A 17,931-nucleotide genomic window follows, 5' to 3' on the forward strand; every position below is an offset into this window, starting at 1 on the left:
ACATTTTTAATACAATACGAAAAAGAAAGAGGTCGAAACAAGCAATACAAAAAGAGATAACGATATTTCCTTATAATTCTCTTTTTAAAGTCTTTTACATTTTAATTCTATATTCCTCATGTGTAGCACTGAAGAAGTGTAATAACGTACTCAGTGCACCGTCGCGTGCTCAGAGTAATACTGAAGGGTTAGAGAATCGATTTCTCTTCGATCATTTTAGCTTACGTATAGTATTAATTTCCAGAAATATATTCATTATTTCCATATATCATCTTCTTCCACATGCATTGTATCTACATTGTTATGCTTGCTTATACCTAAAATGTAACTGTAACGGTATTGATATCAAGTATAATCGAGACTGTGCATTTTCTTGCATGTTTATTACGCCTATATGCCTTGGTACAATCATAAAAATTATCATAAATGGTGATATGATAACTTGCATGAAAACATTAGAAAGCGGACTGTATTCAATAGGTAGAATATAATAATGATAATGATGATGATGATGATGATAATAATAATAATAATAATAATAATAATAATAATGATAATGATTATTATTATAATTACAATTATGATAAAAAGATAGCTGGTAATAATGCTGTTCAATAACTGAAATGTATCGCGAGTGTGTGTTTTGCCGACAAAGTTAAAAATCAATATTAGGACTTCGGGTTTTGTTTGTCTGGTTGATTGGCTGTTGTTGAGATATATATATATATATATATATATATATATATTTTTTTTTTTTGGGGGGGGGAGGGTGTTCCACTATTTTCAGCACAATTGATGTTCTGTGACCTGACCCAAGATTACCAGTGATTTTAAGTTACGTTGGAGGAGCGCTTGTAATCTCCTAATTTTTGATATTTTTGGGGGGATGTAGGTGTAGACCTTGTACTAGTATCACACAGACCTATTGGTTGCAACCGCTTTATCATCCAACAACGAATTCTGTTTGGCGTTCCATAGAACTGTGTCATAGGTTTTATTTGGGTAGCATGTAAGTTCGCATATAAATATTCATGATCTTGTATATAAAATTAATATTCATGATCTTGCATGGCAGAACATACAGTGTAGTTACTAAGTAGCGTGTGAGCAAGGTGCGTGGTAAGAACATGTAGCAGAATTATGTGTTGTAGCAGCCCAACATCTTCACGACACTTATGAAATCTATTCATTTTAGAAAGAATTCAGAAACGTCCTGGCAGAAACGTCATCACAAACAAAATTGTTCTTCATCAGACTCCTTTAAAAGCAGTCTAAAAACTCACCTGTTTAAGGCCTCCATTTGATTACTCATTACATGTATTTGATATTTGTATGTCCTTTATCTCCTTCACTTTCTCTTCCTTCTGCGCCTAGAGCACTCTGCAGAGTGGATTTCAGTGGCACTATATAAATCATATCAATTATTTATTTATTCAAACAGAAACACACACACACACTCACACACATACACACACACACACACAAACACTCTTACAGAGTCAGATCAGGGAGGTGGAAGAGAGAATCCACCTCCCTGGTCAGATCATACGATGTGTGTTATGTGGGATATATCTATTTTTTTATTTTTATCATTGCTAAAATAGAATTAACGTGTGTATGTGAGCGTGTGTCATGTTTGCAAGGGTGTACTGTGTGTGCACATGATTTTGTGTCTGTGTATTACAGAGTATAATACTATAATATACGTCTACAGTGAGTGTGGTAGCTTTCACTAATATCTAGGATTTCTTTCACGTCACCTGTTTTTGTTGGTACTCTTGAATTGACCTGAGATGTTATGTTTGTATTTTTGATTTTGTGTGTTCATGCATTCAAGTGGAATGTATATCAATATGAGAGGAATGAAAACTAATAAAAAAAAAACACTAGAAAATTAAAATATATTTGGCACATATGAAGAGTCAATTTTCACCTTTACGAATGATCACAAGATTTGTCAATATAGTCCCAAGTTTTCAGAATGGCTTTTTATATTCGGCTTTTATATTGCAGCCATTGCACCTTGATCAAGCCTCAGACAACAATAGGCCTACACACTCCCCCCCAGCCCCCCCCCCCCATACACAAGATTGGTTTCACCCGAAATATTTTTAAGTAGGGGTGGTTTTCAAATCTTTCCCCAACAATCCTGAAACAGGGTCCCAAACAGGGTTAGTTTCTCACCCATCCCTCCTCCTCAAAAAGAAAAAAAGAAAAATAGTAATAAATACAATAAAATAGAATAAATAAATGGATAAAATAAAATTTAAAAACAAAAATCCAAAATAGGGGTAGTACGGCTTCTTGATGTTTGTCCCGATGTTTTGCTTCTTACGGGCTGGCCTTCTATTCGCAGGAAAGTGCATCTTCTCTGGAATATTCAGCATGAGAAAGTCTCTAAAGATATTCTAAAGACATATTAGGCCCACTGTGGCATTTCTTCAAGTTGAAATTAAGTGACAAACAGACGGGAACTAAGGATGAGAAGAATTTAAAAAAATGCAGGGACAAGACAGCAGAAGAGAAATAGAAGGAGAAGCAAAAATAACGAGAAATATGAGAAGGGCGTGTACCGAAGAGAGATTTTATTTTTGTTCAGGCCGTCACCAGTCATATTATATGAGTCTCTCATGCATATTTATGATACTGTACCTTCGACCCATTTAATCACAGCCAAACTGTTAGTTGACGAAATTGGGGTCGCGTGGAAAGGTAACACACCCGACCCGTACATACGAACGAGAGACACACACACGTAGAGTTCAGTGCACACACCCACCACCTTGAGCAATTAACGCCACGACAAACCTCGGCCCTGATTCCTGATTCACCTCACAACCCGGAACTCGCGGTCCATGCAAACTACTAAGTACCACGGCGCGGCCAGCTCATGCCCTGTGTTTTGGTCATGCAGCTCTAGCTCTAGCGCGTATTTATACCGAGTCGAGTATATACTGTACCTCTCGCAAGCCTAGCTGCAGTAGTACACGTACAAGTATTGACACCACAGCGACTAGCATAAAGTCTTGTTGTAATTCGTCACGAAACGCTTTTCATTTGAACTCGACGAAAAAGATGTGCTGGTAAGTTAGTCAGAACTGTGCGATCTGATTTGTGCTTTTTGTTTTTTTGACGTTTGATGGTGCTGTTATGGATGTGGTAGATTTCTATGTCGCCACTTTTTTACTTTGTTGGTTAATTATCACTGGTCATCGATCACAGGGCTCTGGGCGGCTGGCTGGGACGGCGACTGAGCCAGCCAAACTTCTGCTGCAGGCGGGGCAGTATCGGCGGTACACTTTCCGCGAACACGGCGCGGGGGGACCATTCACGACTAGCAACCTGTTGCTCTAGGTTCTTCCTCTTCTGCTTTTGGTTCAGTTTGCCTCCTTCAAACTTGAAGATTCTTGTTAACTTTTGATGTGTGTGTGCGTGTGAAAAACAGTGGTTGAGGTGCATGATGCAGAGTGGTTCTGTGAGTGTGAGATGCGGGTGGGCTGCTGCATCTCATTTCTTTTCCCCTCTCTCTCCCCCTCTCCTTTAAGCATAATTGTACAAGTTGATCATGGCCATTTTGTATGTTTTATCAATTATCCTTTATGCTGGCAGTGAAATCTTATGTTTCTTTGAACCAGCCAGCTGCCTTTGCGTGTTGAAGACTAGACAGAAAAATCTGGTTTTCCTGTGGAGTCTTTTATCATTTTTTGACTTTATTGGCTCTCATCTGGCTTCAGAGAGACGGGGCAGGGACGCTGCTACAGGCCTATATACAGCCCCGCCTTCGTGAAGCCAGACGCAGTCTCTGCGGAATATATCCCGGACAACCAGATACAGACCAATCTTTCAGTCAAGTTGAAGACATGACTTTGCTCTCTGCACAAATTCCTCACTTAAGTTTTCATTTATGAAAAGTAGACTACAGTTAGTCGTTTATCTGTACCAGCATGCAAGAACGCAAGAGGAGAATGAGTAATGCATGTATGTGTGACTTTCAGTACACTTGACTAAGCCTTGTGGATTTTGCCTAACATTAGGAGAAAACTGCAATGCACACAAGGGCTACAAATATTACTGTAATTACAGGGTTATTTAACTCACTGAGGACGGGTTGCTTTTGCTACAACACACATTTCCCATAGACAACTGCCCGAGGATACTCTGACTCGTCCTCAATGGGTTAACATTATTGTAATAAGGTTAAAGCCATTGTTTACCATTTGCACTGAATTGCAGATGAAACAGAAACCCAGCTTTAGTGCTTCAAAAATAGCTCTAAAATGTGAGTGAGGGATAGAAACAATGTTAAAATGTTCATCTATGTAATCAGTGTTAAAATGTTCGATCTCTAAGTATTATTAGCTCTTTATGTGCCACGTTCGCACGTCCGACTCGGTTGACGGCGTGCCAACTTCGCATATTCTGCTCAACAAACAAAGCCGCCAAAACCGATCGATAAATCGCTAATCCCGCGGTACAATCAAAGCGTTTCTCGCGCTTTTGTTCATCTCACATACGGCTTGCATTCTATGTGGTGAATGACTATCAAGCGGTGTTCACAACTAGATTTTGCATGTACACTTTAAGTTTCTGTCACTATTTTATGTGCAAAAGCCATTCCTTTACAGTAATGTAGCAACTGGTAATTCAAAAGAAAAATTGAAAATAGAATTGTTATACATTGTTATATGGAAGCAAAGTTTGGCATTCCTCTTTAACTTTGCTCACTATTATGTCCAGCTTAACAGAAATTTGTAGAAGTTATGAAATACAGATTAGAAAAATAGAATTTTTTCTCTTAGCATGGCTATCTTCGTGTCTCAGAATAACGTGGCACACAGGGGGTTTCCACCATGGCACATAAAGAGTTAACCCGTTGAGGACGAGTCGCGAGTATGCTTGGGCAGGGGTCTATGGGAAATGCACGTTGTAGCAAAATCAGCCCGTCCTCAAGGGGTTAATACAAAATGTGAACAACTCAGTTATAATAACATTGTTTCTCGAATAAACAGTCTATGGTTGTGGTTTATTGAAAAAACGGTGATATCCAGTATTTGTTTGTATGGTTGGATGTTATGTGATCCAACTGACCAACACATATCATATGCATCAAATGTGATAACTCAATTTATTTTGAAACACTGGACGAGCTGCCAATGGTAAACGATAAACTGAGAAATTGCATCTGTCACCATGTTTGATAAAGATATTAACTTATATACATTGTAGTGTACTTGTTTGCTTGTGTTGTGGTTGTGCATTGAATCTTTGATTTTATATGAGACTGGGAATAGAGGTGGTCGATACATCTAGCAAAATTCAGTGAATCTTTGCTGCAATTAGTACAAAATGTAGGTGTATGTACCAGTTTTTGAAGAAGAATAAGTAGAAGAGCCAAATAATTTCCACTGTGTCGCATACACAATGTTGTTTTTTTTTTCTATGTGTATAGTATTACAGCAAGAATATTGAGCCCAAAACGCACACAAATGAAGCACCACCTGGCTTTCACATAACATGTAGTATGCATAAATAGGCAATTTCTGTTGAATTCATGCCACCGATGAGTCTGTTTTTCTGCATTCATCACTATATATGACATACCTCAAAGTATGAATAGTTCCTGATAATAGTATGATTTTTAAGAAACTCCATTAGGGCACTTTACCACATTGAAAGTTGATATTTGCTAAGAGCATGGGCTGAAGAATACCATACAATATGTGTAGGCAAAAGCTGGGCTTTGGGTACTTACTGTGAAAGTACCTCAGTAAATTTTAGTAAAATACAAAAGTTTGTACACTTTTTTTGAATACAGTGATTCTTTATAATTCATTGCAAATGCACATCAAATGTGTGTATGACCTGTATAATAGTACCCCAGCACTTTCATGATTTGTTTGCCTGTAGTTTTTCAGTATCCTTCATCTATTCAAACATTCTTTCCTCTAATGTCCATTTTCTTTGTAATTGAACTGGGATGAATTTCAGCAGAAAGTACTTTGATACAAAGTTCATTTGGGCATAGTGTTCCCTCTCTTCTTTGCCAAATGTTGATGTGGAAGCAAGGCATTGCCAGCACAAACTATCACTGTCATGTTTTTCTTGTCATAATACCAACAGTCCTTGTTTTGATGCATCACCTCACAATCTTAATTTCCTTAAATGTGAATGGATATGTTTCAAGTCTATATTGTCAGAGAAAATGAGTATGGTATCTTTTTGATAAAAAATTTAATGATTCTAGTCTTCCAAGACATTTATTTTTAATATCATCCCCATCCCCCCTCACAGATTTTACTTCCGGAGATCGAAAAAGAAGCATAAGGCATCCCCATCATGGACTTTGGTTCCTCCCACGTCTTCACCCAAGCAGACTCCGACACGGAGGAGCTCATCACTGCTGAGGATCTCGAATCCCCGTGAGTTTAGTATCGTATACGCAAAATATTTCACGAGGTTTTTATTTTCGCATATTTTGTGAGTCAGGTGCTATTCACGAAATTAAAGACACACGAAAATACTGGATCTGATCCTGATGTGAATGAGACGTATGCATATCACATTTCTCCGTTCAGTGCAGGACCTCACGATCACGTACAATGTATATAACCACTTGTGAAATGATTGGGAAGTCCCGATTTACAAAAATTCACGCTCGCTAGATATATGGCATATCACAGTAATATTTCATTTGACACCCTCTCAATCTGTAATCATGACAATAAGGAAGTCACTTCAGGGACATGTAAAATGAGCAGGGAAGTATAGACAAGTTCTGGTTTTTTTAAAAAAAAATAAAAAAGTGTTAGGAAAGGTTGAAAAATAGAAAGAATATTTGGTCTGTTTATTTGAATGTTTAGTACAGTGTATGATCAACTTACAGTGCCTCCTTGAATTGGTTTTGTACAGGAAAAGAATGAAAATATGACACTGCTAATGTCAATAATAACTTCCACTAGGAAATGCCATAAGTACATGTACAGGTGTATTGTATGTGATAAGTACCAAGTAGTGATCACAGAGATTATATTTCCACTAAAATAAAGGACCCACAGGTGACTCTCCGTTCCACGCGAGAACAACAATTCATCTTCAGCATGATGCATGCTGCTGTCTCAGTATAATCATGGGCAGCTCTTTTGCACTAATTGCCTTGCATGCTGTGCTACAGAATACAATCGTTCTAAAAATGACGATTCATTTGCCGCAACTCTGTGCATTTGCTGAAATTTATCTTTTGTTTTGAACACTGCCTGAGAGTTTCATATGGAGTAAGTTTCTCTTTTGGTGAAGAGTCTTCTTTTGGGGAGTTTAATGACTTGCATCTTGTATTACATGTAAATTATTCCTTGCTCTCTGTTGAACATCTCAGTTTTAGTTGTGAATCTGATGAGGAAAACAAACTTGTATTCTGAGAAGGCTTGAGCACTTGGTAGTAGTATCACATTACATCACATGGTTGTCTTTCACTGGTCCAGGTTTAACATCAGCCTAATACGAAAGTGGTTCATATGTCTAACAAGTTGATACACAAAGCCCTAGAAAACCACTTGTTAGTGGTCAGATGCTGTGTCTTTTTGTTTTAGTTTTTTTACTCTTCATTGTTAAGTTTTCATTTCATTTAGTGTAGTTAACATTCCTTTTTTACTTGAGCTCTATTTTGATCATACATACCTTTTCATATGAAAAATGTGGCAAAAGCCTCAAAACCACAAAATCTATTTGTGATTCTTGAATTACGTGTAGCATCACATTTAACTAGAAAGAGTATCCCATAAATTAATGTTTCAGCGTAAGATCGTCAATTATTGTAATTTGTATTCATAATTTTCTGCAAATTTGAATAATTTCATCAGTCACACCCATTCTCCAATATATGTGGACAAAAGAGTGCCAATTTGATAATGACATTCTGACAATTTTTCCAGCAAAATTCCTTCAGGACTAGATGAATTACAGCAAAAGTGGAAGCTCTCATGGTATTGACTGATTATAATACATGACCAGGGCTTTTCTATTTCCATGTTTTCAGTTTTTGATTCTAATACTGTATATGCCGAATATTTCGCGAGTTTTTATTTTCGCGAATTTCACGAGTCAGGTGCTATTCGCGAAATTAAAGACACGCGAAAATATTGACTCTGATCTTGATGTGAATGTGACGTACGCGTGTACACTTCTCCGTTCAATACAGGCCTCCACGATCGCGAATTTAACCACTCGCGAAATTGTCGGGAAGTCCCGATTCGCGAAAATTTAGACTCTCGAAATATATGGCGTATACAGTATTACCTGCTTGTCTTTTCAGCATATATCATTTTCGTTTTCGTTAACACTGTCATTTTATCTTTTATTTTCATTATCCTCATTACATAATGATTGTGATGATGATTATTGTAAGTGTGCTTACTGGTACAATCATAGTAGTTGTAGCACTTGTAGTGTATTGTCATTATCGGTATTTAATCAAGTACTGTTTGTGCACAGATAGTTTGCTGAAATCAAGAGGGTTTTGATCACGGCAAGAAAGTTTGCCATACTCTCTAAAAAAAAATTGAGTGAAAATATTCACTCTTGAAGGAGTGACTACAAAAAAAGAGTGAATTTAGAGTGAAATTGGAGTAAATTTTGAGTGAAAATGTTCATTTTCACTCGTTTTAGAGTGACCTCAGTGATCACACCAAAATCTTCCAGTGATCCCTGAGGTCACTCCAAAATGAGTGAAAATGAAAATTTTCACTCAAAATTCACTCAAAATTCACTCTTTTTTGTATTCGCTCCTTCAAGAGTGAATATTTTCACTCGATTTTTTTTTAGAGCGTAAGTTCATGTTGTTACACAGTGATGGCTACATTATTCATAGTCCCTTGCAACATGACTGACATGAAATGTTGACTCCTACTGTCACTAAATGAATCAGCTTTATGGTTGATTTTTTATCATCATACAGTGAAAAAAATTGATTTTTGATCTACCAGTGATTGATGTCCAGTAGCCATGTCGGCGTTTTAGGTCGTGGCGCAATCACGCAAACTCCCTTAAAATGACTCGGTCAGAATCACGTGGACTGTTCTCCCGACGGTGAGGCCGGCCGGCAATACAATACGCACGTCAAATCTTTATCAAATATTAACCACAACCATCTGCAGTACGGTGTTCCTTCGGGACATGATATTTGTAGAGCAAACATCTTGTTATTATCTCATGACATCCACACCCAAGTAGCCCAGAAAATTTGCTACCAACACACACATGGCACCATGTCTAATGCATTAGTCTTGCATTTTCCCAGACCTCATATACAGTCCGATTTGTCAATACAGCGTATATGATTTATCATAAGTGAAGAGATTTCCCTCCACCCTCTCTTTTATACTGAATCATTAAGATAAGATTACACTTTTCCTCTTTTTAGACTGAGGCTTTTGGAATATTCTCCTCTGAAGTTTGATTCTCAAATGGGCTTAATAATTCATTTCCACTCCATCGAAAAGTGTGATGTGCCATGAACCATGAAATCAGAGTAAACAATATGGGCCAGTAAGAGTGGTACATGTATTGAAATTTGATGAAGAAGTATGAAATTTGTGGAATTTCAAATAATCAGTGGAATCTGTCCTTTACATGGAAGTGTTCTTGAGTTGTAATGGTTTATCAGTGATATGCCATGCATGTTTCATTGGGTTTTATTTTGATGAATTTTGCAAGTCGGGTGCTATCTGAGAATTTTACAACACACGAAAATATTAACGCTGATCCCAACATGAATGCGATATATATATGCATATGTGTACATTTTTCCGTTCATTATTGTACTGCACGATCATGAATTGACCACTTGTGAAATTGTTAGGAATTCCTGATTTGCAAAAATATGTAATGCTAAATGGTATGGCTTATACAGTTATTAAAATAATGGTTAATAGTGATTTAATAACTTTGAATTACATTTCATAATCACATACAAACCAATGAAAGAGATGAGAAACATTAACAGCAATGCCTTGTCTAATATTGCATTTGTACAGCTACTGTAAAAGTGGAAATTTTCGCGGTGTTCAAATTTTCGCGCATTTCGCGCAACCAGAAACAAGCGCAAAAATAAAAGCACGCGAATATTTTTGCTTGCCATATGTGCCTGTGCGTGATGTCTTGATTCCGCGGAATTAAAAACACGCGAAACTCTTCCGACCAGGCCAAGCGCGAAAAATTAGTCACGCGAAAATATCCACTTTTACAGTATACATTGTAGTATTGTAGTTGTGGTCATGTATCACACTTATGGTTATGGTACATTTTGTGATTCTTTTCATGAAATGATTTGGCACCCCGTACACTGGGATACCGTTGTAACCAGGGGTACAGCGTTGTGTAGCACCATCTTGTGTCCATTGTCATACAGCTGTGCCATATCGGCGTGGTCTTAACGATCCAAATGCTGATATTCCTTCCATATCAACTTTTAAACAGTGAAGATTACAACAGAGCGTGTACACCATGTAAATGAGAAAAAAAAATTATCATTACACGTAGCATGCATTTATTGTTTTATGATATTAACAAACAAGAACACATTTTTGTGCAAAATAGTACAAAAAGTATCATTACACATTTTTGGTAACCCAGGGTGCAACGCTGATGAAGAAATAAATATTCAACAAAATGGTGAATTTTCATATGGTACAACCCAGGGTACCAAATATTGCATCAAATGTCCATTTCATCTGATTGATGTACATGTTCATTAGTTGGGACAAGGAAAACCAAGCTTTCTGGTCCCTGAGGAAAATCTTTAGTTCTTTGATTTCTTATGAAATTCCAATTTATTAACTATAGATGCTCTTTTTTTTTTAACAGTAGTAGGCTAGTTACAAGTGTTGTGAGTGATTGGTTCGAGCAATATTCCATGAAAAACATGAAACTTCCAAAGCTTTGTGATTTCATGTCTAATTTTTATGAAGTTTTTTTTTTCTCATCTGGTCTAGATTGTTTTAAATTCTTCAAATTGGACTAGAACATAGCATGAAATTGCACTTGAAATACCAGTAATCAATGTAATTGTCCTATGTATCCATGTGTATACATGTATGTACATTTGTATCCATAGAACACACTTCGGCATTTCTAGTCATGTTTTGCAGATTCTTTAGATGGGCGTGAACCTGACAGTTTTTAGTTTCATGGTACAATTTTAAATGTTATTCCTGACAGTTGTATTATCTCTGACTGCTGTCACATGTATGTATTTTAACCAAATACCAGTCACCAGTTGGGTGAATGTGGTACAATGTAGTTCTAGTTCAATAGTGGAACGTGTTATTATGTCAACCAATAGGCAAAACACTTGACCATGTTCCTGTGTGAGATAAACATTGTCTCGTCAAGAAATGGCCAACAATACCAAGGATATAACAGTGATGTATGCAGCACACTTTATAAAATAAATGGCTGTGTTCTGTGCAGCGCCAAAAAAGGAAAAGATGACCAGCAACTCAGAGTGTATGTGGGTAGATGATTTAAGGAAGCAATGTGTTTATGTTGTACAAAGTCTTCAGAGAGGTTTTCAAAGTGTAATTCTACACCATACTTAAGTCGACATCAAGTTGTTGTTACAGTTTTTCTTCATTCTGGGCTGTATCCTGCACAGGTATGGTGTCTACCAACCACTCGGCATCTACCAACCTCTTGGTGTAACAGCGCCGGGACCTAGCAATATTTCTCAACCAGAAGGTATCTTCTTCTGTTTGTTTTTGAGTTTGTTTGTTTGTTTTTGTCACCATGCAGTCTTTTGCATAGATATTTGGTATCACTAATTCTTCTGATGAATTTGCATCTATCCAAAATGCAGTACCAATAATCACTGTATTGATGTGAGTTTCTGACCATCCACCCTTACTTTCCCATCTGTTGCGTCCATAACCATCTACATACAGCATTTTATCCCAAGAATTTCTCTACTTTTATTCAGGAAGGCACTCTTTCCCTCTTGGGTTTGCCAGAGTGATAGTAAGATTCAGAATCTCTTCTTGCCCTTCTGCATGGCATTGTGTCGATTTGCAAGTGCGCAGATTTCTTCTCTGTTCTTTTATACATGTCTGTATTCAGTCATTAATTTTCTAACTACAGTTTGTATGGATGATATCAAGTATCATGTATTTATTCAAGTAAAAATAAATATACCTATGCATGTGTTAACAAGTATCATCAATATCATTTTTGGGAAAAGTGAAAGCATGGAAGTTTTTGCGAAGGTACTGATAGGGGTGCTCCTTTGCCATCAAAAATCATTTTGATAACCCAATAGACCACAGACAGAGATCATTTCATGTGATAGACAACTCTGCAGAACAAAAGTGTGGTCAATAATCAAGCAATGGAAAACAAAATTATGAGTGTGCCTGAAAAATTCGCAAGGCAGGGGATACTTTACAAACTTTTCTGTGGCTAAACTATGTCAAGCAGTGAATGGTGTCCAGGAAAACCCACCAGTTAGACAACAATAAAGCGCTGAACTTGCTACCTTCTTTTTTTTTTTTGCAAAGAAAAGTTACAACATAAATTGCCTTTAAATCAACCAACCAACAGGTTGATCTCCAGTAGAAATCTTACACACTATCTCCTGGCAATAGTAAATTAATGAAATGATACTTCCAGAAATTGAAAGCTGGATACCCTCTCAACATTTCAAATTTATTACTTCTTTTTATACTGTGCATTCAAGCTGCATGTCCTGCGATGCTATACTGGGCAAACAGTATGCAAGATGGCTGATACCGTGTATTCTATTTTGCATTTACCCTGTAAGTCACCTTCCACAACACCTTCAAATGATATGACTCCTAAGTGAAGGGTGTGTTTTTGTACCTCTCATAACCTTAATAACCATCCCCACCCACTCCTCCCATTCTTCTGTTTGTGTTTTGAATGCATCCCTTGACCCTCCCATTTTAAAACTAAAAGGGCATTAGTGCTGTGTGTGCATCATGGAATTTCATGCCCAATTGTTTTCCAACTGATACATTTAACAGTGTTATGCATGTATGTGATTTTAGTATGAATGTGGAGCATAAATTCTGACTGTCATCTTGTTAATGCTCTCTTCACCGTCAAACCTGTCTTTATCATTCTTCTCCATGGGTACTCCATCCGTACTCTCTTCTCCAACTTCTATGTGTATTTCCCATCTCTCGCTCTGGGCACGACAGACAACTTGTATAACCATCTTCAGGGCTATCAAGGTACAAGTGGTGAGCCAGCATAAGACTTATGTAGACTGACAGTATTGTATTCTCAAACAGGAAATAAGGATGACTACAATTGTACCAGCCATACTGGAGCAATTTTGTTACATCATATATTTTTTCAAAGAGAGAAAATGTCTCTTTGGGCCTGGGGAGACTGCATTCTAACATGGGTTGTAGGTTCATGATTCTAGCATGCATTCAGATTAATGAATGTGAGAAAGATGAATAATGATCATAATCTAGCTTAGATATTTTGCAAGTGAAGTGTTTTGTTTTGGAGCGTTTTAGGAACTGAAAGCTTGCAGTGTACATACAACATGAGCTTGCATTCAGGTTTGCACTTGATGTCTTAGTCTCTATGCCACAGAATATACTTGAAAATTAAGGGTTGGACTCGAATGTGAAAGAGGATATTCAATCTTTTGATTTTAGCAATCGCTGTGTTGGCGTTCAATAGTGTTAGTATGTTTGTATCAATTTGGTTATAATTGGCTAGTTTAGCTCTTCAGATTAAGTGCTGCTCGAGTGCTAAGTTTTGAAATGTGGTGGGGCACCTGTGGGTTTATGAACAAATCCAAGTGCTCCAGCATGATAAATGCTGTACTTTTTTTCTTTTCTTTTTTTTAAAACAGTGTTTCTGGTACTCCAAGGGGAAATGGTTTCACGTCTTAACGGGAAGGAACCAATTGCCAAAGGTTGATTTTAATGCAGGACAGTCACTATCTAATTGACATACAGTTTGCTGATAGGCATCTGGGGAATCCCAATCAAATTGATGCCCCCCCCCCCCCCACACACACACACAGGCGTCTATGGTATACCATAGTTATTAGTGATAAATAGTTAATGAACTGCAAAGCTTCTTGGCCTGGGGACTGATCAACTCTTTTTCATACTACATGCCAGTCTTATGCAAATCTCTGCCACAAAGGTAACCATGACAACCGTATGTCTGGTCTGAAGAGAGGAATACTAATTACTAAATTGTATGCAAAGGGCACCACAATACTTTCACGCATATGAGAGTCAGTGGTGAATGAGAAGTTGTGAATCGTCAGATGCAGTTTGGGATAAAATATTTGGCACAAGCCTTGGGATCTAATCTATTAAAGTATCATCAATAACACATATCATCTCAGTACTGCATGTGTGCTCTTACCTAAACTTGTTCACCTCATCTCATCATCTTTTGTGTACTGTGTCTTTGCTTTAAGCTGAAGAGTTATCCAATGATTCTGCCAGCGAGGATGATTCTCATGAATATTTGGGTTGGTACCGACATCTTTTCATTTTTCTCCCTCCTGTATTAAACTTTCTCTTCTTTGATTCCTTATCCCTCCATTGATTTGATATATATATATAATATATATATATATATATATATATATATATATATATATATATATATATATATATATATATATGTATTCTATTTCATTATTATACACATCATTTGTGTTACCATTTGCTAATCATGAGAGTTATGTCACCTTGTAATGCCGTCTATATTGTAATAATTCTAAATTTCTGTCTGTATTGAGTCAACATGCAAAATCTGCATTTAAGTAATTGTATTCAAGTTTAATATATTCAATGACTTGGTGGTGTTGACATCTTTATGTATCGTTACTTGAGTTGGCTTCAGTGTTCAAGGTGTGTAGATATTAGAAAAATATCTTGTATTATTTTGGTTCATTTGGAAATAAACAAAAAAGAGATCTGTATGCTTCGTTAAGAAAATGACACGGCAATTATTTTTATTATTTGTTACAGTTATGATTGCATCTCATGTGTGTTTAAAATTGGATGTTACAGTATACATTAAGTGAAAAGGTCCCTATTTGAAACAAATAATTTTTGAAGTGAAATGCAATCAGATTTTCATTGTGTTGTAAAAAATTTGTATGGCATAAAATATATCTGGTTTATTTTTTATTTCCAGAGCTTTTGTGTGAAATGCTTGAAGACTTTGAAGACTGTGCTTTTGTTTAGACATACTGTAAATTTCTGTATGCTGTAGTTACGCTCACTGAAAATATTTGATATATTCCCAGGGCTGCACACTATCCCATTTTTTTCTACTGGTCCAGGTCGGACCAGTAGGTACCCAGTTTTTCCATGTTTTACTGGTCCATTCCTGAAAAAGTTACTGGTCCGACAGTGATTTTTACTGGTCAGGGACCATCGGACCAGTGCCAGTGTGCAGCATTGATATTCCTGTTGTATGTAATACATATATTTGAAATTGTCTATTCTACTCAGGGATATCTCTTTACAGGGATCCTTTGTTAAAATCATAATGTTAAAATCATAATGTGAAGAGATTTTCTTCTTATTGCTTTAAATACAAAAATTAGTAATGTTTAGGATCACATTTTATTCCTTTTTCTTTTAAACGTCAAAATTTCCAAGTATACTGTGCATAAAGACTATCATTAATTATTTCATTTGGTACTTCATGAATATAAAGATATCAAAATGTATAATAGACAATGTATGTTTATCAATGGCATGTTTGTGCAGTTGTAATATGCATTGCTCTGGGCTAACAAGGAACTAAATGTTATGAAAGGTTAATAGACGCATAGGTAGAAGGCCACCATGCCTTTGGAACAGATGAGCGTACCTCCTGTGTTATTTCATGCAATCCTACACATTGTTTGAGTTGTCTGTGTATTTGTGCACTCGCATGTTGACATACATTGTGTATAATGCTTTCATGCCTGAGTTCACCTATATATACCAGTACTATTCATATGATATGTCGTCCATTCTGCCTTCTGCAGTACTTTACGACAATGTGATCAGAGACGAAGGCCAACATGGAACAAGGGGAAAAGATGGTGAGGATTTTACTTCCATTGTTAAACATTTTGCGAGTCTTGTCAATATTTTGGAATTTGTCTGCATATCAGTACAGTTTGTGTTTTGCATGTTAAGAGCCTCCCCCATTGCAAAATGCCATTTAGGCTGTGCTTATCTAAAAATTTTCTGGGGCAGAATCACGATCCTAAACGTGTTTGAGGCATTTTTGAGGGTTAGATAAACACAACTGTGTTTTCAAACGCATTTAGAAACGCTATTTTGAAGCACCATTCAAAGGGCGTTTTGAAATGCATTTGAGACCACGATTGCTTTTCTGCGAGTAGAAAATGCAATGCTGTTTTGAAACGCGTTTATATCTCAAGGTCAACTCCCAGCTGTTTCCGGCTGTGTTTTCTACCCATTATTTGTGTGTGAATGATGAAGTATGTTTGGTAGTATGCAGTTGACCTTTACTTCCTGGGTTGAACAGCACAAAGCAACTCCGCAGTGACAACCCCAGAATTGCGATTGTATGATGGTTAGATAAATGCTGCACCCTGAGAATCGCGTTTCAAACCACGTTTGCAAACACTATTCCAAAATGTGTTTTGAAACGTGATTCTCTCTCTCAAGTTAGATGAACGCAGTCTTAGTTGTAATCTGTAAACAGGAATGGCTTTATTGTATTTTGTGTGTGTGTGTGTCAACAGTAAGTTGTGCTGGTTACAGTGTATTTTATGTCTTTCAGTTACATGTAAGAAGAAGAATGATATTTTGTATGTACTGTTCGTTTGTCTGTTTTAAAAATCTGCCTTCTCTCATCTTGAAGAAATTTCCAGTTGGTGATATTACCATGTGCTGTTGTTGTTTGTTTGTTTGCTTGTTTGTTTGTTTGATAAAATCTCTTTTTCCTATGACAAAGAGAAAAGACCTTCTTCCATTATGTCCCAGCATAACCAATGACAAATGCAGGGTATTATTCATATAGAGACAGGGTCAAACTTGTTATGTAGAAGTGACCACCTATTACATGCCTGCTCATGTATATCTGACTCCATGAAGTAGCTGTAGTCAATGGATGAATTGTATACACAGTAGGTAGACATCATGCCCATACGTTGTGTTCATTATAGGAAATATGCAAACAAATGAGAGCTGCAAGTGTATGTAATATGAAGTAACTGCAGACAAGTAGGAAAAGTTGAATCTTTTTGTAATGTTCCAGATCAGACATCTCTACGTATATACGGACAAATTTACATTTCAATATATATTTTTTTTTCAGAGACTTAAAGTCTGATGAATGGTCCATCAGAATTTCCTCAAGACAGTAGTATATCAGGGGTGGATCCAGGAATTCTATAAAGGGGGGGGGGGGGAGCCCAACTAATATTTCTGGTGCCACTTCCGGGTTTCATTTCATTGTTTTTCTTTTTATTTCTTTTGTTTTTAATGAAAAATAAAGGGGGGAGGGGGGAGGGCATGCGCCGGTTGCACCCCCCTCTGGATCCGCCACTGTACATGTATTTGATTCACACTTAATCCCCCCTTCACCCCTTCCCCCTCCCTCCCACCATTGTAGATGACCCAGTGTATGACAACAGGGGCTTCCAGCCCAAACCTAAGCCTCAGCTTCCAAAGAGAAAGAGCGGGGACTACGCCAAGCCGTACGACCACCTCAAGCGTGAGAGTCACCCCTACGAATATGCCGGAGGTTTGTCATCAGAGCTTGTTCTCTCTTGGGACTGGTTTTATAAGTTTTTCCAAGTACTGCCCTCCTTTAATCTATTCTATCATAATTATGTTTTCTGTCATCAGAATTGCCATACCCTATATGCAGACAAGAAAAAAAGTGCCCAGTAGATGTGTTGAAGATATTAAG

The 17,931-nt window shown here is 37.1% G+C and overlaps 1 pseudogene; it reads left to right on the plus strand.

Annotated features, from left to right (window-relative positions):
• The first annotated feature begins 2,959 nt into the window (after positions 1–2,959).
• LOC139713376 (uncharacterized) overlaps positions 2,960–17,931 on the plus strand; it is a 36,573-nt pseudogene continuing 21,601 nt past the window's right edge.

This window comes from Diadema antillarum, unplaced genomic scaffold (genome assembly GCF_040938485.1).
Source record: "Diadema antillarum isolate AM-2024a unplaced genomic scaffold, OU_Dant_1.0 seq00001954_RagTag, whole genome shotgun sequence".
Lineage (NCBI taxonomy): Eukaryota > Metazoa > Echinodermata > Echinoidea > Diadematoida > Diadematidae > Diadema > Diadema antillarum.